The sequence below is a fragment of the Hevea brasiliensis genome, chromosome 13 (genome assembly GCF_030052815.1).
Source record: "Hevea brasiliensis isolate MT/VB/25A 57/8 chromosome 13, ASM3005281v1, whole genome shotgun sequence".
Classification (NCBI taxonomy): domain Eukaryota; kingdom Viridiplantae; phylum Streptophyta; class Magnoliopsida; order Malpighiales; family Euphorbiaceae; genus Hevea; species Hevea brasiliensis.
The window spans coordinates 35,815,430-35,837,939 of NC_079505.1; positions in this window are offsets into that span (position 1 = coordinate 35,815,430).

Below are 22,510 nucleotides of genomic sequence, written 5' to 3' on the forward strand. Positions count from 1 at the left end.
TGGTCAACATACCTCAAATGGTCACTAATTGACCATTAGAATGTTCTTTAACCATTTCATAAGCCAAGTCAAATTTTCATTCCTAAACCCTAGCTAAATTTCAAAGTTTTTCACAATTTCCCTAATTTACTCTTTCATTCTCTATATATATATATATATGTATACACTTTAAACCTAAGCTCTAGTTCACTCTAAGTCCATCAAACACTCCATTTCTATTCCTTCAATAGGGCTGCCGAAATTCAAGGAGTACATATACATAAATTTCATTCATTTAATTCACAATTCCTTACTTATTTTAAGTCCTTAATATGGAATAAAAGAAGTATAAGTATAAATAGGCACTAACCTTTTTGAAACCAACCTTGAGCTTGTTATTCTTCAAGATTTCCCCTAGAATCATAATAATCATAATCAATTATAACTTCACTTTCCTAAATTAAATATCCAATAAAAATTCAACAGCATTTCCCCTTAAATTGGACTAAACTCCTATCATAAATCTTAAATCCACAACCACCCATTAATACCCAATCTGGCAGCTTGTGCATTCAAATTTATATATAATGATCTAACCGTTAGATAAATCCCAAATTTTAACCATATATTCAAGACATCTCTATACAATATCAGTAAAAATTTTAGCATCAAATAGTCTCTATATCATGAGATATCAAAACATTCATTCAACCCTTCAAAATCTGAATTGTTGCAGAAATCAGTCTTACTCAGACAGCTCATGCAAAACAATTTATATCTCATAAACCACAAGTCTAAAATTCACCAAATTTTAACCCAGCAGCCTCAACATCCCAAATATCATTTGTACCAAATTTCATAATTTTATAAGCATCCTAACTATTTATTTTTCTCAAATTTCAGTAGCCAAAATTCAGAATTCAACCTACAGACAGCCTATGTTCAACAATATATTTCTCCAAATCCAACCGTCGAACAGTCACCAAATTTAAACCATAACTTGCACACATACATACCTCAAACATATCCAAAAATCAGCCATAGATGTTGAGCCAAACTCACCTGGACGGAAGAGAAACATGCTGCCCTGCTGAACCCCTTTTTCTGCTACTGTTCATCTCCTTCTCCTTCTTCCTTTCTTTCTTTCTTTTCCTTTTCTCTCTCTTTCTCTCTTATTCCAGCCCGTATGAAGAAGGAAACTGCTGGTTTCCTTTGTTTTTTATCTCATTTTAAGTCATTTTTATCTCTTTTTATTGGTTTGTCAAATGGTGATTGGAGGGGGCTTTTAAATGACATCATCATATGTCATAATTAAGCATTTTCCTTCATTTTCTTTTCTTCTTTTTTCTACTCATTTTCAATTCAATTTTTTAGCAATATTTATTCACATTTTAGATCATTATAATTATTTACTTAACTGGACAAGTCGGCCAAAAATCACCTCTGAAGGCGAAATGACCAAAATGCCCTCCGTTCGGCTTAACGGGTCAAAATTGTCTGTACCGATTGAAAAATTTTTCTAAATATTTTCTTGGCATTCTAATGCCATAGGAACCTCAATGACCCTTCTCTGGAGTCCCAAAAATTATTTTATGAAATTTTTCCCGGGTCTAGGGCTCCTAGTTGCGAGAACCGCAACTTCCCTTTGGGTTACCCCTCGCTAGGGCACCGGCTCGTTTAACTTGGTTGTATTTTATTTCTAAAATTTTTACTAAATTTTTCTTGTCAATATTTGAGTTATTTATGGTTTCTCACTTAAGTTTAAATATTTTTTCGAACGTTCTAGCTGTCCGGACCGACACCGGTCACCGGAACAGTATAATGTACGGAATTGCTACGGGGAGGGTGTTACAAGGGTGCATGGCAAAAGGAGAGTCATGTGCTTCCTTCAAAATGATCTTCCTCAATTCAATATCATTGGGAACACATATTCTGCCCTGGTGTAGCAGTAGACTGTCATCTCTGATTGAGAATTCTGGTTTCTTGCCCTGCCTGACTTCTTCCATCAACTTCTGATACTTCTGATCATTCTGAGCAGCCATTCTAATCTGATCAATCAACACTGGCTGTACATGCCATGCAACTGCTGTCTGCCCATCATCATTAATCTCTAAGCTGGCATGCAATGATCTTAACTCATGTACCAAAGACAAAGGAGTAACCCGTAGACTTGCCATAGTCTTGCGACTTAGGGTGTCAGCCACAATATTAGCTTTCCCTGGCTGATAGTCTATCAGACAATCGTAGTCTTTTATCAACTCTAACCATCTCCTCTGTCTCAAATTTAGCTCTTTCTGGGTGCCCAAATACTTCAAACTCTTATGATCTGTATAGATGTAACACTTTTCCCCATATAAATAGTGTCTCCAGATCTTAAGAGTAAACACGGTAGCTGCAAGCTCCAAATCATGTGTTGGATAATTCCTCTCATGCGGTTTTAGCTGGCATGATGCATAGGCAATGACATTTCGATCTTGCATCAATACACAGCCTAATCCATAGTGAGAAGCATCACTATATACTGTGTATTCTTTACCCGGAGTAGGTAAAGTCAGGACTAAAGCTTCAGTCAAACATTTCTTCAATTCATCAAAACTCTGTTGGCATTTATCCATCCACTGAAATTTTACATCTTTTCTAAGCAGCTTGGTCAATGGAGATGCCAACATGGAGAATCCCTTCACAAATCTACGGTAGTATCCAGTTAAACCCAGAAAACTACGAATTTCTGTGACATTTCTAGGTGGCCTCCAATTAAGGACAGCTTCAATCTTATTTGGATCTACCTTGATGCCCTCTTCTGATACTACATGCCCCAAGAAGGATATTTCTTTCAGCCAAAATTCACACTTCGACAATTTGACATATAGCTGTTTCTCTCTCAAAGTTTGCAGTACAATCCGCAGATGTCTATCATGCTCTTCTGCATTCCTCGAATAAACCAATATATCATCTATAAATACCACAACAAAATGGTCGAGGTATGGTCTGAAGATAGTGTTCATCAGATCCATAAAAGCAGCCGGAGCATTAGTTAACCCGAATGGCATAACCAAAAACTCATAATGGCCATAGCGGGTTCTGAAGGCAGTTTTAGGAATACTTTGCTCTTGTACTTTCAGCTGATAATAACCTGATCTCAGGTCAATTTTGGAGAACACAGCTGCACCACTCAACTGATCAAATAAGTCATCAATGCGGGGCAATGGATATCTATTATTTATTGTCACCTTGTTCAACTGCCGATAATCAATGCATAACCGGAGAGTGCCATCCTTCTTCTTTACAAACAACATTGGCGCTCCCCAAGGTGACACACTAGGGCGGATAAAGCCCTTGTCAAGCAACTCCTGCAACTGTACTTTTAACTCTTTTAATTCTGCTAGTGCCATTTTATATGGTGTTATGGAGATTGGGTGCACACCAGGCATAACATTAATCTCAAACTGTACCTCTCTTTCTGGAGGTAATCCTGGCAATTCATCAGGAAATACATCCGGAAAATCACATACAGTAGGGATGTCCCTTAGTGCTGGACTCCCCACTTGGGTATCTATCACATTTGCTAAGTATACTTCACACCCCTTTCTGATCATTCTTCTGGCTAATACAGCCGAAATGATGTTTGATGGCAGTAAATGCCTCTCCCCATGTATTACCACATTACCGTACAAAGGGAGACCAAAAGTGACCTCTTGATCTCTGATCAATCATAGCGTGATGCCTGGCTAACCAATCCATGCCTAAGATAATATCATACTCTCTGAAGGGCATTTCAATCAAGTCTTACAAGAAAACATGTCCTTGGATCACCAAAGGACAGTCTCTATAAATTCTGTTGACGCGGACCTCTTGTCCTAACGGACTAGTTACTAGCACTTCAAAACCCATTTGCACACATGGAACAGTAAGTGAACTAACTATGTTAGCACTAACATATGAATGAGTTGAACCCGGATCAAACAATACAAATACTTCTTGATCAGAGATAGAGAATATACCAGCTACCACGTCAGAAGTCTCAGCCTCTTCTCGCTGTCTCATTGTATAAATTCTGGTTGAAGCACTTCCTTGTCCCTGATCGACCAATCGCGTGTCGATCGCTGAAGTAGTGCCTCTACCTCTACCTCTTCCTCTGCCAACTGACTGTGAACCTCTGAGAGCAGGACTCTGAATAGATCCCTCGGCAGTAGTAGGAGCTGGACTATATCTCGGAGCACTAGTACAGTCTTTAGCTATATGGCCCTTGCCTCCGCAGTTAAAGCAGGCTCCAGTGGCCCAATAACACTCCCCCCCATGAATCTTGCCACAAGTCTCACAGGGGCGGGCAGAATGTGAACCCCTGCTCGACTGCTGACCAGACCTAGGGGGTCTCTGTCCAGAAAATCTGCCTCTACCAAATCTTCCACCTTGACCCCTGCTGGGTCCACTAAACTTCTTCTTCTTTCCAGAGGTAGCACCAGAACTCTGTTCAACTGATTTTTCCCCCTTGTATTTTTCTGATTTTTCAGCTTTTTCTGATTTTTCTTTCACTGGGGTTGCTTCTGATTCTATTCTTTCCAACTCAAGTGCTTGAGACATGAGCTCTGAAAAGTTGTTGTGTGCAGAATCCCACAACTTGCATCCTTATGCTGGGCTTCAAACCCGTCTCAAATCTCTTACACCTTGCCTTGCTGATAGTAAGGAGACTCCCCGCATAGTGACTCAGGTGGGAGAACTCCCTCTCATACTCTGCCACTAATCTATTGCCTTGTTTTAGACTCAGAAACTCTTGTAACTTCTAATTAACGTATGCATCTGGGATGTATGTCTGTCTGAATTCTCTGATGAAGTCATCCCAGGTCAACACTGGTGGTTGGGGTGGAGCTTGAACAGGCATACCCCCAGCCATTTGTTGAAACATTGCCGCCATCTGCTGTGCAAACTGTGCAGGGAACTGCGGCATTTGTGGGGCTGATGCTGCTAACCCACTAACATTCGGTAAAGCTGGGGCTTCCCCTTGTGCCTCAGCTTCAACAAACTGCTCAACTGAGCGATCCCCTTCTTCCATTTCAATCTGAAGTTAGGGTATCTCCTGAACAAATAATAGATGGAGATTTCCCCCCATTAGTTCATATTCATGATGTAATGCACTGTATGTAACAATTATGGACATTGAGCAATTGTACTTAACAAGGAAAAACACAAGTTCACAAGTTAAAACATACTTCAAAAATTTGCTCTGATACCACTAAAACATGTCACACCTTACCCCTCTATAAGGCATAACATGATCCCGTAGAATACTTAATGAACTACCGAACTTCACCTATCGATAACTCATTAAGCACCCTACAAGGGATTTTAAAACAAATTTCTTACTTTTAGTAAGTGATGAGCATTTTCTAATAAGTACTTAAAACATTTAGTTAAAATTAAAACTAGTTAATATTTTTGGCCCATTTTATTTTTAAGCAAATTTTATAAAAAATATGACAGAGTTCCCTCAGTATTTTGAGAAAACAGTTCTTCAAATACCTGTAAAAAGAACTTCTAAAAATTTTCTCAACAACTGCTTCAATTTCAAACTCAATCTCAAACAATTTCTCAACACATTTATCAACTTTCAATTTCAAATCCAGTATCCAATGATCATCAAAATTCTAACAATCCATTTCATTCAAATTAAATAAAATAGTTCCATTCATATTTCATTAGAAACAAAACAATTTAAATAGATCATTACAAAATTTACATTAAGAGAATTTCAAACTACAATATATATATATTACAACTTTATACAAATTTTATACAACTGCTCAAGACCCATTTTTACATGTCCATACATTTATGTGCAATATATACATCAAAAGAAATATTTACAATTAGGGTATAAATTATACCCGAAGACTTTAGGCTGAATGATCCTCAATCTTTAGCAGCTCAGTCTGCTGCTCCTCTAGTCTCTGTATCTGCAACAGCAATAAAAGCTATCACTGAGTACTAGGATTCAGTGGTGCACAACATACTAAAATAATCTTTATGCAAAAATAAAATCACATTTATTCAAAAATTTGACTAAACATGAGCATTAAACACAAAACATAAATTATGAGATTTTAATGCAAACCACGTTCATTTCAAAGTATCAAAACACATTTCATAAAACCCACTATTAAATCATGCCATTCGAAACAAATAGAATCTCAATAGCCAGAGGCTAAAGAGAAATCACATCACAAGGCTAGCTAGCTCAAATATATGGATATCCATTCACATCCTCTTCTACTGGCACACCTCAACACTTCTCCAGAGAAGGAATCAAAATTCGAAACTAATTACCCCCACTAGTCATGCTAGTGAGGTGTTCAAATATATGGTCATGACACTGTGGTTTCAAAACTTATCTTAACAATTTGCTAAACATTGTCATTTCAAATATACACAATAACTTTCACAATTTAAATCAAAACATCATAAATAATGTCACAATTAAACTTTCAACAATTCTAAAGCACAAGTAAAATACATATTTCGTTCACTTTATCAATGAATTTTAAAGCATAGAGATGTTGTGCACAAACCTCAAACGAGTCGTCCCTTAGCCTCGACTCGGTTCCTCGGGTTTCTTCCCGATATTCTTTTCAACTGAAACACACAATTTTACAATGTTTCAGTACTAGAACTTAACACAAATCCAAAATAAATTTAGCTTCACATTTACCTAGTTATAACGTGTTAAATTCGATGTTCTCGAAATTTTTGTGTTTCGGGTTATTATTCACTACACTATTCAAGTCAAATAGTTGACTTTCTAAGGCTTAATAGGTATGGGAACTCCAACTTCACCCACATACCACAATTTGGTCACCAAACTTGTTGGTTTTGGTCATTTTCTCAAAACTTAGGTCTTTTAGGCAAAATTGCCAAATTTTCAGTTTTGGTGTCCTTAATTGTACTGTTTCATTGATCAGTTTACTGTTGGAATTTGATAAAACTTTCTTCATAGAAAATGTTCCTTATTGTCTTAAGTTTATTCTCCTTTTTGAATCAACCCAATTAGAGTTTTGTAGCTCAAGTTATAAGCAAATAATGTTTACTGTTCATGCTGCAGAATTTTATTCTGGCAGATTATTGATTCCAACTTCATTCAGCAATTTGATCAAGTTAGGTCCATAATTTGGTCTAACTTTCTTCATATGAAATGTTCTACTATGCCTTAGGTTTCCATCGGTTTAAGAATCACCTAAATCGGAGTTTTCTAGAGAGAGTTATAGCCATTGAAACTTTACTGTTCATAAGGCAATCTGCAGTTCTGCAGATTCAGGTCACCAACTTTGCTTAGTAATTTGATTGGGTTAATGGCATAATTTGGGTTGGTGTTCTTCATGAAAGTTTTATATCTATATCTCATCTAACCCCTGGTAAAATTTCAGGTCATTTTGACCTGCCTAGCTCGAGTTATGAACAAATGAACAAAAACTGTTCATTTGGTCAGTTTGTGCAGAGGCAGCCTGCGATTTTCCAACTTCGGCCACTTTGTTCACTAGGTTTTAGTCACTTTTTGGGCAGGCTTCCTAAATAAAAATTGTGTCATTTAGTGCCTATTTTCATCCCCAATTGGTCCCATATCCATTGGACTTGTAAAATTTCATTTTTGGTCCCTCAAAGTAGTTTTTTGGTCATGCTTCATAGCCAATCCGAATTGGCTTTTGATTCCAACACTTCTAACACATTTAATTAGGTCACAAATGACCATTTCTCACTTTACATTAGGTCAAAAACACCATTTACAAGTTTCTCACATTTTTGGTCTCCAAACCCTAATGTCCAAAACCCTAAGTTTGTCCAATCTTCACAATTCATGTAATCTAATTATACAATTCACATATCTAACATCTACTCACCAAGATTTCATGTTTAACCTAACTAAATACCATCAAAACCTTAAGGTTTCATGGCTGCCTCATTCTCTCTTCCCTTATTTAAGCATGATTTCCTTTATTTCTAATGCAATTTCATCACACATAAACTTAAATTCATGAATTCAATAAAAATCTAAACTTGAAATTGCACTTACCTCAATTTGTAGATTTCCTAATTCTTCAATTCTCCAAGTTTTCTTTTCCTTCTTGCTCCCAAAGTGTTCATCTAGGTCTAGGGGTAAGATTTACTTAAGGACTTTAGGGGAATTTATGGTTAAATTGTGGTGTATGAAGCTTGAGAAAAAGCTTCCATGGAGTTTTAACAATGGAGAGGGAGAGAGAAATGGGAGACGTCCTTTGAGAAGGACTTTTGATTTTTTTTTTCTTTTCTTTTATTTATCCTTATGGAAGACTCAAAAATCCCAATTAAATAAATATTTTAAGTATTTTTTTTATGGCATCATGCATGAGGTCATGCATGATGTCATCACCTTTTGACTTTTTCATTTTCTTTTTTTTTATTTATTTTTCTATTACTTCTTTAATTTAATTCTCGACCCTGTAATTTTCTTTTCTTCGATTTTATTTGACAGTTTAGTCATGAGTCAGCTCTTAGGGTCAATTGACCAAATTGCCCCTCACCGGTTCATCCCGATTTGCAATTAATTCCATATTTCTTCCGGCTCCCTGACCTAATTATTTGACTGGCTTAACAGTTCTTTTTCATGATTTTCTCTTTTCCACTGTGTTCATAAGGGTCCTAAGGACCGCAGCGTCACTTTTTACGGTTCGAAATTTGAGTTTAAAATGACTTCGCAGTCATTCCCGAGAAGGTCACCCATCGCTGTGACTCTCGGCTCGTTTAACTTCTTATGTTCTATTTTTCTTGTTTATACTTAACTAATTGGACATTACTAATTATTTGTGCTTATGGCTTCTCCAGTTGTCTTAAGTATGGTTCTAATCCCCTTAATTGTCCGGATCGACATCGATCACCGGAACAGTGAAATATACCAGGCTATACAAATAGGGGTGTTACACTTCCCTCCCTTCCGATCTTTCTAATATGATCCTTTTCCGATCTCTTATGCCGGGCCCCTCTCCCTGTCTCTCCCATTCTAGAGTCTTCTCCTTTATCCGGGCCGGTTCAGTCAAAGCATTTATTCCTTCGATTTCTTAGGCATTCGCTTCGTTTTCTGCTAGCAATAAATGCTCAGACCTTCTCTATATATATACCTTCAACGGGAAATCCTTCCACATTTCATTTTCTCCTCTTTCTTTCTCACTTTTCCTGTTTTAGCCGTTCCGGTAACAATCTCGGCCATGATAGCTGTTTTTGATCTTTTTTCGGCTGTTCACCTTGTTTATTGACTGAAAATTTTCGACCCCGATGATAAAAAAATCACTATGGCCACCTCTGATGACAGTGAGAGAACCGGACTAATTTACCGACCCAGATCAAGAATATCATTGTGTTGACCTCGAATCGGTCGACCGATGTAATCGGCGAACCGATTTCGGGCAAAAAGATTGCTAATTCCCCTCCTATTATTGGTGACTGCCCTTCGAAGTTCATTTGGCTTCTTACCACATTGGGTGTCCCGACAGCGGCTCGGTTCCAAGCGATAACATTGACGATAACCCCTCTTATCCTCATGAGAGTCATAGTCACCCCATCTGAGCTGTACATCTATCCGATGTCGATGGTCGATCTCCTGATCAAACACATCTTTTGATTCAGCCACGAGACTAGGCTTTGATATAGGCCTTTACTAGATAGGATGTACTGCCGATCTCTAGAGATCGCCCAAATGATGTAATCTGACCTTTAATGTAATCCAATCTCTAGAGATCGCCCAAATGATGTAATCTGACCTTTAATGTAATCCGATCTCTTGGGATCGCCCTAATGATGTAATCTGACCTTTTGGAAATGAAATTTTATTTTTACAATTATCATTTTATTATTATTACATTGGTTATTTTCCGATATCTGATGTGTTTATCCGATCCGATTCCCAACTGAATAGCCCTTAGCCGATCTATAATTCAAAACATCTACCTTAATCTGCCGATCTTTAACTAGTCGATCCCCCCTTATTTAATTATGGAGTTTCCGGAATATTCGTGAGACGTGTCAGAAAAAGCTGGCAACTGATGCGCCGCTTGGGACACTGTGAGCATTAAATGCCCAGATGGGTATAAATAGGGGATGGGTCAGCCAGTTGCTCTCTTATGTCATTTTCAGCATCTCACGAGCAATTCCAAAATTCTCTCATTTTCTCAAGTTCTTCCGACATCGATCACACTCCAGTAAGGGTTTTGATCTTTCTTTTAGTTTAAATTTTCTCTTTTCTTTGAAAATGGTGCCTAGGGTCAGAGAGCGGCGAGCCCCCCTTCCGTTCACATCTCGTGGTCGTCAGATGAAGTTGAGGTGATCAGAGCAAGTGAGCGACCTGAACCTCCTACATCCTCCGTTCCATCCCGTGGTCAAGTGGGACCCTCGAGGTAAACGCATTCTTCAGGGAGAGAAAACCTTCCCGTGGACGAGCTGCCGTCAATCCTTCAAGAAACCGATCTGCAGTCGTTTAGCCAAGAATATAACCTTTGGACCGATTCATACGAACTTATCAGGTGTCATGGCGATCTCCGAGCCGATCACTTCTTCGAAGAGAATGATATGATCATGGTATACGAAGAGCAATTAAAAGCCGGGCTGCGGTTCCCTCTTGATGATTTCTTCAAGGAAGTCCTGAAATTCCACCAAGTATGCATAGCCCAGGTACATCCGAACTTATGGCGGATCTTAGTAGCCTTTAGAGGCCTCTGCCGAGCTAAGGGACTCCGTCCAACAGCGAAGGTGTTCACTGAGCTACATAGGCTAACTCGTCGAAAGGACGACAAGTATTGGTTCTTTCAGTTGAAGCCGCATTGCAGGCTCTTTACCGACCTGCCTTCCACCCTGAAGAATTGGAAAAATCGCTTTTTTATCCTGAGGAGCAAGATTCTGAACGGTTTTAAGGGTTTCCCACGAAGCTGGCTGCATCTGGGACCCTCACTTCCGAAGCGCATCACCCTGAATCGAGAAGAGGGCATAATGGTAATGGAGCTGAAAGATCAGGCGGCCACTCAGAAGTTCTCCTGTTTAGATGCGGTGACGGCCGAACTTCATCATTGGACAATGCAGCTGATTACCGGCGAAGAACGCGGGCTTCACCTCTCTGACCTCGGCTTTGGTATTTTCTATATCTCTGATCTCTGGGCCTTAGCGAACTCATTGACTTTTTCTATGTGCAGGCATGGCGAGCGGCGAGGCTTCAAAAGAGAGCCGAAAGCAGAAGAGAGAGGTCTCCAGAAAGGTGCGGGAGATGAAAAGCGTCGAGGCTTCTCAAACGCCCAGGCATGATTCATTGGGGATGCAAGGAGGCTCATCCCGGCTCTCAGGACTGCCGGTTCCTGAAATAGAAGTGGTTTGGTCCCCTCCTCGACATGAAGAGCCGCCACCACCTCCACCAGTTGCCTCAAGTGCAGAAGGGGGTCCTTCTCAACCCACTTTGAGGACCCTTTCCCGCGGTGCTCAAGTCCTGATCCACTCTCTGGAGAAGAACCGAACTGTTCGGGAGAATCCGGGTTTGGCTAAGGTTTTGGGGGCCTCTATCTGCCTTCAAGAGGATCAGAATAGGCTGACCCCGAATAGTCTTGACGATATCCTAACCCAGACTATGAGCCTAAGCGTGGAGAGTTTGGTGAACCAACACATCATCCGGGAAAAGGCTCATCATTTAAGGCAGGAGGTCCAGAAGGTAAGTCAGGAAGTGGCTTCAGTCCGAGCCCAACTTTCATCCACCCAAAACTACATAGCTGAAATTGAGGGGCGGATGAAGTTCTACGAGCATAAATTGGCCGAGCAGGCTTATGTTCTTGAAGAAGCTCGGCGCTCCGAGCCGCTGATATCGCACGCCTCACTGAAGAGCTCAGAGCAAAAGAAAAAGAGGCAGTGACGAGGGAGGCCGATGCTTATGTAAATGCCCATGGGGATCTTTTGGCCGAGCTCAAGAAGCGCTATCCCGAGGAGGACTTTTCCTGGATGGTGGACTTGGCTCCCCAAGACGAAGAGGATAGCGAGGAGGAGGCCGAGGGAGATAGAAAGGGTGAACAAAATGTAGAACAGGCTGGGGGTGATCCTCCAACCTAATGACTTGTATTTTTTCTACTTTGAAATGAAATGAAGTTCCCTTTTTTATTTAATGTCTTGATGAGATCGGAAAGTATCTAAATTGTACAAGCGCTTAACTATTTGAACCAATTAGAACATCAGACTTAAAAGTGACTATTAATCTAAGTATAAGAGGTCGGAAAAACATTGTAAACATGAGATCAGAAGAGAATTGGAAATCTGACTTGAACAATTAAGATCGTAAGCATCATTAAACTGGATTGAAACCTTAACTTTATCGAACAATTATCCATAAAATCTTAAAGAGAGATCGGAAATAAGACTGGGTGGCACGAAGATCTGATGTTGGTTTGGTTTCGCTTGACGAGAGATCGGAAATGTGATTGACTGGCCAGGTGTAACACCCTCCCTGTAGCAATTCTGTACATTCTACTGTTCCGGTGATCGGAGTCGGTCCGGATAGCTAGAACGTCTGGAAAAATATTTAAACTAAAGTGAGGAACCATAATTAACTCAAATATTAATAAGAAAAATTTAGAAAAAAATTTTAGAAATAAAATACAACCAAATTAAATGAGTCGGTGCCCAAGTAATGGGTAATCTAGTGAAAAGTTGCGGTTCTCGCAACTAGGAGCCCTAGACCCGGGGAAAAAATTATAAAATAATTTTTGAGACTCCAGAGAAGGGTCATTGAGGTTCTTATGGCATTAGAATGCCAAGAAAATCCTTAGAAAAATTTTTCAATCGGTACAGACAATTTTAGTATGTTAAGCCAAACGGAGGGCATTTTGGTCATTTCGTCTTCATAGTTAATTTTTGGCCGACTTATCCATTTAAGTAAATAATTATTATGACATAAAATGTGAATAAACATTGCTAAAAATTAAATTGAAAATGAGTAGAGATGAAAAGAAAAGAAAATGAAAGAAAATACCTAATAATGACGTCATATGATGTCATTAAAAACCTATCCACCAATCACAATTAAGCACCACTTAAATTAACCTATTAAAGAGGATAATTGAGACAAAGAAAAACAAAAGCCATCTGCTCTTCCTCACCCAAAAACCAGACGTTACACTCTCTCCCAAACCCATTCCTCCATAGAAGCTTAATGGAAGCTTAAGACAACCCACCAAATCACCTTGAAACCACAACCTTGCTTCACTAAAAATTGATTTTGCAACTTGAACAACCTCTAGCCAGCAAAAAAAAGAAGGAAGAAGGGAGTTTTGGAGACTTGGAAAAGTTAGCAAAAGAGGTTAGTGCCCAATTTATTCTCTCTCTCACTCAATTCACGTTTAAGGACATGATTTAAGTTGAAATTGTAAGTTTAATGCATAAATTGAACTTTGAGAACTTGGAGACTTGAACAAAATTAGGGTTTGCTCATGAAATGGTATATGAAAATTGTAATGGTCAATTAGTGACCATTTGAATATGTGTGAGGAGGGAATAAGGTGAGTTGAGGCTTGGCATTTGTGTATGGGTGGGCTGCCCATGGTGACCTGCAGAATTGGACATGAGTCCAGCAGGTTTGGGCAGCCATAACTTGAATTGTAGAGGTTCAATTGGTGTTTGGCCAATTGGACATGAAACTAGACACATAATGGCACAACTTTGGTGAAGAAACCATGCCCATAAGACCAAACCAAGTGGACAAAAGCTTGCCCCAATCCGGGTGACCTGCAGTCTATTTCTGCAGAATGACCAAATGAACAGTGATTGTTCATTTGGCCATAACTCAGTGTAGAATGGTCCAATTGACCTGAAATTTTACCAGCAACAATTGAGATATAGACCAACAACTTTCATGAAGAAACCTAACCCAAATTATGACCAGAACCTATCCAACAAGTGAGGTGCGATCCATTGTTCATCAGATCGTAGATATGGTCAGTCCAGAAAAATTCTAATCCGACCAGTTGTGGTTTTTGGACCATAACTTGAGCTACAAAACTCCAAATGGAGTGATTCAAAAAAGGAAATTTAAATAGACAAAATAAGGAACAACTTTCATGTTGATCATTTTTCCAAATTCCCATTGCAAAAATGACTAATGGAACAGTAAAAATAAGGTATGAAAACTGAAAATTCTGCTCCATTAACTTTAAGCTTAGAAATGGTATTGACAACCAATACCAACAAATTTTGAATGCAAAATGTGGTATGTTGGGAGTATTAAAACCAATATACCTATTTTCTATGCAAAAGTCAATATTTTGGTTGACTAATGAAGTGAATAGTAACACCAAAACTTGAAATTCAAAAATTGTAAAACTCAAAAGTGTAAAATGCCCTAGTATACCTAACAAAATTGGTTTGGATAGCTTGGCATGCCAATAGGGTTCAGTTAGTAGTACTGCACATGGCATTATGCCATTTTGTGATTTCATGGCTTTTAGCCATTCTGACATTATGTTGATACTTGGCCTTGTGCCTAATGTTATTACAGCTTATTAGGTGTTCTGTTGCACACCGGGAGACACATATGTGACCGAGTGTGTGACGACCCGAGGTACTTGATACCCAGTGCCAGTTTACCCGTTTATCCAGTCCAGTCGCCCAGTATAGGTTACTTGGGCAACTAAAAATGAAAGTAGATAAATTTAATGAAATAATGAATATAACAAGTACAAAATAAGTAAGACTACAAATACTCATCGAAAATTTATTTGCAATAAGACATCAATACATTCACTGCATATTTATTTTCTGTTATTTCTTTTTTTATTTTATTATTAGCACCACTAAGCATTATTGCTTAGCGCGTTGCTTTTGCCACGCGTAGGTTCTGGAGATATTGACCGAGAGCCCAGTAGACCACAGACTGGGTGAGACCTCCTGCAGCTCTGCATAGTGTCCATGTCACCTCACCGTCATCAGTGCATTGGTAGGACACTAGGTTTTATTTTGATATTTTGTAATTAACTTTTATTTTCTCATATATAATTGAAACTTATGTAATGTATTTTGGTATTAATGTAAATAATAGAAATTGTGTTTATGAATGAAAAAGTGAACATTTATTTATGACTTTTACATGATTATCATATGAGATGAATGATTGAGAAATGGAAATGTTGTTGAAAAACATATTGAGATTTTTGATGTGACTAATCCGCAAGTATAAGGGTCGTCTCAAGTAATAAAGTGATGAATCAAGTATCGTTCCCACGAGGATTTGCTGTTTGATTACCAAACTATGAATGAAGCAATTATTTGGGCTAATGATTAATGAATAAATGGTAAATGTAAATGAGCAAGGTAAATTGATTAATCTAATTGAAATGGGTAAGGAGCAAACAAATAAATTCTAATTCTAGTTCGCAATTAAACTAAATTAACAATGGGTAATTTAAATGAAAGTCTAATTATGGTCAAAGTGATTCCAGAGTTGGGGTTTATGCATAAATTAATTGGGATTTGTCTTGGGCATTTCAATTTTAGGGAAAAATAGAGTTTGAAGGAAATTGATTCTAAATTCCCTTGATATCTTTTTCAAGCAAACCAAAGTGTGTTCTAAAATAACCAAACCTACTTTCGTATGTTATTTGATTACTTTAAAACCCATTAAGTTTTGTAACCAATAATTAATTCCTCTTAAAATCCTAGTTTATTTCTAAATCTAGGTTATTTTAAGTTCCAATCCTTGATTATCTATCAATGACTTTCACCTTTCGGTCCTTCAATCAAAGATTAATACAATACCCAATGGGTACCAACATTAGGCAAGTAAATCAAGCACACAAGGAAGGAATCAAAACTCATATTTATGTAAAATAAGAAAATACCCAGTCCAAATCTACAAATTAATCTAAAACATGTTTCCCAACTCTGAAATCTAAAGAGATTACTCACTCATGATGCTATTTACAAGAAAGATTGATGGAAAGTAAAGAAAAACATGATAAAAGGACTAAAATAGAAAAACCCAGATAGAAGAACCAAAATCTCTGGTTTCTAGAGCTCCAAAACTGGTGCAGCAGCTCCTCCCCAAGAGAAAATGGTGTCTCCTCTCTCTCTCTGTTAAATTTTCTTTCCTTTTTTTTTTTTTTCTTTTCTCTCTTTCCTCTTGTGGCAAAAATAAGGAAATGATGAATTTATATCGTCCCAAAAAGTTGCCCTAAAAGTAAATAAGAGCCAAGGAGTGGATAGGAAATGAGGTGTAAAATTATCCAAGTCGTGACATCTTTCACGTTAGGCGATGCAGCTTAGGGTTCGGCTTAACCCTAAGCAGCTTCTTAGCAAATTTTAGCTTCTGGTCGCACTGCCTGCTTAAGGTTAAGCAGACCTTTAGCAAATCTCGACAGACTTAGAGTAAAATAGACTTTTCTGCTCCTGCTTGACTTGTGCTGCTCCTTAAGCACTACCGCTTTACCCTAAGCATGATCTTAAGCAAAGCTTCAAGCAAATTTCGGCTGGTTTGCTCTTTCAAGGCTTGATTTCTTTAACTTTCCTCCATGCTTAAAGAACTCCAAATCTCTTCAAATCACTTCCTATTGCACTCATTGATCTTCGATTTGCCACAAAATCCTATCAAAAATGACAAAATTACAAAAATCAAATATAAAGTATCTAAAGTTAAAAAATAAGATAAAATAAAGCTAAAAACATAAAATACACTAAAATATGAGGACAAAATGGATGCAAAACTACCCTAAAATGCCTATATGAAATGAGTGTAACAAATTCCCCCAAACTCAAACCTTTGCTTGTCCTCAAGCAAATTAAAACAATTAATGCAATTTGGGGTACCTTATCTTAAATTTATCAAAATTACTTATCCAAACTGTCAAACTTACTTTTAGCCACCAACAAACCATATACCCACTTTCAAGATGCAAAGAATTCAATCCTTACCAAAGTTATCACCGCTTAGCCTTGGGTCAACTATCCATATCATCAAGCCCAAACCAATCAATCACAAGGAATAATCGTGCCTAAATAGACTAAAGGGTAATCCATAAACTAAAGCGTCTCAAATAATAATGGAAGTAAATGAATGGATTAATGATATCCCAATCCGATAGGCAATTCTCCTATTCCAATCTCCACTAATGTAGCAAAACACCATCAAAAGATCAAACGGACTTTCAAGGGTTGTAGTGGGGCTAAGGGGTGATAATGTGGCTAACAAGAAAGGGATAAGGGTAACAAAATATGAGAATAATCAAATTATTAAAAGATCAAGACACACAAATTATTATTTTTTTTTTAATCATTTGGAAGAAGGAACTTTACAACAATTCACCAATGCTAGCATATAATTTTGAAGCTTTTAGAGGGACTACATAAATAATATTGAATTTGAATTACAATTGTCCCTTTCAATTCACCCCCAAACTCATTTCTTTGTGTACTTGAGTGGTGAATTACTTTACATACCATAATTGAATTTGCTAGCTTTTTTTATTTTAGTCACTTCTCCCAACTAATTGTCATATATATAAATATAAATATATATATATATATATATATATATATATATATATATATATATATATATTATCTATTTTTTTTATGTGTATCTATCACTCAAAGGATTATTCTCATGGAGGGTAGGTAAGTGTTTGGGTTTATGGCTAAGTAGTAATGTGAGTTCCAAAGGAATAAGAGGGATAAATATAGGCTCAAATTGGTTCCAAAGGCAAATTTTGAAGTGAGGTTGGCTAAGGCTAAAATATGGATTTAAAATTCAAAGAATGCCTAGATCATTTCTTTTTCAAGTGCATGCTATGATTTCGCCTTGAAAGGTTTAGGAAGATTGTTCTAGGATTGGTGAGACATCAATTAGCTACTTTTTACCTTAGAGTTTTCTCTAGGCACTAAAAATCAATGCAATTGATTGGGTGGCCCTTGGCTAAGAAGATATAAACTAAAGCAAGAATCTAATAACTTTGCACCTATCTAGAACTTTCAATCCATCAAACCCTTCTAAAAGTATGCTTAATTGCTCTTCAAAGTAATTCTCAATCCTCTAAGGACAAGGTAAAAAAAAATTATTTTTATGATATGCATGATCCTAAAATGAATGCATAAATTGAATTAAAACTAAGTGTAATCTATATGAAAACTATATGCAAATGTATGTATATGGGTATAGACATGTGTGAGGTTTATATATAAGTGTATGAATTATCTATATATGGATGAATGAAATGCAATAAATGAATGAATGAAAATTTGAAAAATTTTGCAAAAATTTTGCCCTCACCCCCAAACTCAAATGAAACATTGTCCTCAATGTTTAAAATGAATGCAAAGATGGGCAAAATGGTATGAATTACTTAATTAATGAAATTTATACAATTGGGGATCAAATCAATATAAGCTCAAGAATTCCAAAATTAGCCCAAAATGATATTAACAATGAAGGCTTAGAGAGAAAAATGTGAAAAAGTATCCCAAATGTATGAATTTACACTGCTGAAGATGTTGCTTAACCTGTTGCATAAGGTAAAGCGAAAGCATAAGCATTGGCAACATACCATAAGCATAAATAGTAAAAGGGTAAGCTGTTACCTCCAAATGATGTGAAACATATGTGGCTCAAAGAAAATTGTGCAACTCATCAATGTTAACAAAATTAGGATTGAAGAAAAGGATAAAGTGCAAAAATAATGTGCAAGAAAATGAAAAAGTGTAAACAAATAAAATCTAACAGTTAAATCTAAAATTAAACCAAAACGCATTCACATAGTAACTATGTCCATAGGAGAAAATAAAATAAGATAAAGTAAACTAAAGGAAAGAAGTGCAAGTATAATCACAAAAACTAATTACCAAAGTATTACAACTATTACTAAAGTTTGAAAATTAAAATAAACAGATTACAAAATAAACCTAAAACAGAAATTAAAACTGTTGCTACTGATCAAGTTCTGCCGTCAAGGCTTTCTTTCTTTGCACGAGTGCCTTGAGTTCTGCATTAGGTTCATTGTGATCCGAAGCTTCAGAAGCAGTTTCTAAATTTTCTGTGAGGTCTTTCATTTCTTGAAACATGTCTTAGCCCCAATGATATAAATTGTTGTAAGATTGGGCCAGTTTGTTGTAAAGTTCCAACATTTGAAGTTGATGCTGCTTCTGTTTCTTTTTAAGAGATAAAAATCTCTTTTTAAGTTTCTTTTCGAGCTTCTTCTTTTGGTTAACTTGCTGCTAACCCATGGTATCAATTTTGACTTCTAAGCTCTTCAAGGTAGCAAGAATTTCTGTGGTGTCAGGTGAGGGGACAGATGGTTGGATAGTGAAACTTGCTATCCTGGATTCCAAGGATCTTAAGAGGGACAAAATGTCTGCTGAAAACTGTGGGGTAGTGGTTGGTTGGGGTTCTGCTGGTGCAAAGGTAGTGGGGTCTGCTGTACCAGTGGCTTCAGGATGCTGCTGTAACAGAGTATAGGTATGGCCTACTTTCTCACAAACATCCATGTGCAGCAACATTGTGCTGTCTATATATGATTCACCAGAAACTGGCAGCAACTTATATAGACTAGCATCAAAGCTAAATGAGTTTGCTATAGCAGTTATATACCCCCCAAAAACTATACTACCTTTAGTATGCTTCGTGACAATTTGGTGCCAATGAGTAGCTATGAAATGGGCTGTGCTTACTTGTTTTCTCTCCTTCATGCACCACAAGAAAAATAAGTCTCCAACTCCCACAATACTGTTACTGTGTCCCCTTCCTAAAATAGTGTAAGAAATGGACCTATGGAGGTATTTCAACACATGATCGACTATCCTAGAGGCTTTTGCAGTCCTCTGTCGATAATAACCCCCAAAAGGTGCAATATCTTTCCAGAATTGAACAGGGTTATAAACAGTTTGCTGCCACTCAATATTTTTATACCCCGAATCCTGAAAACCAAAAATTGCATTCATAACATCCATGTCTAACTCCCTATCAATTCCTGCACATCGAAAATACATTACATCTTTATGCTCAGGCACTGTTGGTTTGAAATTCAGCCTTAACGAACTCAAAAATTCCAGGGTCAAATCCTTGTACACTGGTTCCCTAATCTTAGCAAAATTAGTCCAGCTGATAGCATGCAAATAGGCAAATACAAAATCATAAATGCCTAATTCTTTTAAAATATGCTCATCCATATATTTGTTTGCCAAAATAGGTTTAGAAACTAATTTCTCATAGGCATTTTTCATATCCATATCCTTAAAAGCCCAAGGTAATGGAGAGATTACCTCCTCTATGTCATTAATAGATGACGCAGGTGCTGCTGGAGAGTTCAAGGGTGACTGAGACACAGGTGTTTGGACCGCTGGTGCTGGAATTTGCGAGGAAGACCGAGTCCTTTTGCTGACTGGTTCAGAGGAAGGTTGAGGTGGAGAATTTAGGTCGAAAGGAACAGAGGGTACTCGTTTCCGTTTTTCGACAGGGGTTTTCTTGGGTCTACCTACAGCCTTTTGAGTTTTACCTTTGGTTTTCGTTTGAGTAGACGCAGGCTCAGGCATTGGTTATGGGGAATGAGTGTCAAGAATTGGTGTTTCATTTTGCTGTTCAGTTTGCGGTGAGAGGGGAGTCGGCGGAATGAGGGTTGGTGTTTGGTCTGGGGGTAGTGGTGGCGATTGAGGTGGTGGCGACTGAGGTAACGGCGGCATTTGCGGTGGTGGCGATTGAGGGAGCGGTGGACTGGGACTGGGATTAGGGTTTATGGGTAGGGAGGATGGAGTACCCATTTCCGATTAGACAGAGTTTCGAGATTTTCTGGGTTTAGGTTTGTGGGTAGACCACATTTTAATTCTCACCATTTATTGAAAAGAAAGAAACCTTTCAGCTTCCCGTAAGAATTTGCCGGAAAAAATGGCGTGGGAAAGGAGTCGGTGAGGTTTATCGGGAGTTTGAGCGAGGCTTTTGTAAAAATGGAAAAAAATTTTGGGTTTTTTAAAATGTGGGGCAGACATGTGGTAATATGGGTCATGCTTGGGGTTAAGCATAAGGTTCAGCAGAATTTGCTTAAGACTCTGCTTGACAAGCAAAATCATCAGCAAGTTTCGGTAGGTTTTGGGAAAAATTATAGTTTTGCTTACCAAAAACAGTCCAAAAGCTATGGAATGCTATCATAACCCTCAGCAATTACCAAATACACACAAACACCATAAAATTTAGGGATTTAAGCTCATCAACTCTTAAAACTCATCAAACACTATATATTTTCATTTAGCTCATGCAAGCATTTTTCAATTGAGGCACCAATTGTGACTACCCTTTTGCACACTTAATGAAATGATCTCCTTTCTGAACTTCTACCAAAAGTACATTTTCAGCAGCATTTGAGACAAGTTCCAAACATTCAAAAATTGCAGAAAAGACATAGAAATTGACCTTTTAAGCAGCATGAACAGTAGCATGAACAGTAGCAAAAATCTGTAGACTGTAAAAACTAACAGCAATTCAAACAAAAACATGTAAATTCCTATCAGACTACAAAATTATATATACACTAAAAAGTAAAACTTAACAAACACTATTTTTGCACCTCAATAAAGCTCACATCAGTCCTAAATATCAAAATTGATCCTCATTCAAGTTGCATTTCATAGAATTTACACAAGACATAAAATCAAACATGTGCTATCAAGTAGATTGCAATATCAGCAATTTAGCACAAGTTAAAAGGTGTTACTGTTCACAGGTACTGGATAGAGTGCAGAATTTTGCTTATACTTGCTCTCTTTCAATTCTTTCTTTTTGCTACAAGTGTTAATTTGCCCAATCTTCATGAATGACCTACAAAAGATAAACAAATGTCACTTTTGAGTTTAATGAGGGTAAAAACTGAAAATGAAATGAAATGGAAAATTAACAAACTATAAAAGCATACGCTTGGGTTGCCTCCCAAGAAGCGCTTGTTTAAGGTCTTAAGCTTGACCTTCCACTCCAAATCACCTAAGTATCCCTGATTGGAGAACCAAGCCATGAAACCTCTATAACCTTTTGTGTGGGTTCTCCAACAATATAATTCTTTAATCTCTGCCCATTAACTTTGAAAGTCCCTGAGGTTTCATTTCCTATCTTAACAGCTCCATAGGGATATACCCTTATAACAGTGTAGGGCCCTGACAATCTTGACTTTAATTTTCCGGGAAATAACCTTAACCTAGAGTTGTATAGAAGAACAACATCCCCTTCCTGAAATTCTTTCCTCCTAATATGCTTATCATGCCATCTCTTAGTTCTTTCCTTGTAAAGCTTGGCATTTTCACAAGCATCCAATCTAAGTTCCTCAAGTTCATTTAGTTGCAGCATTCTTTTTTCTCCTGCAGTTTTTAAGTCAGAATTCAGTGTGCTTATGGCCCAATATGCTCTATGCTCTAACTCCAAAGGTAAATGACAAGCTTTCCCATAAACCAATCTAAATGGGGTAGTGCCAATAGGAGTTTTAAAAGCTGTTCTATAGGCCCAAAGAGCATCATCTAACTTTAGTGACCA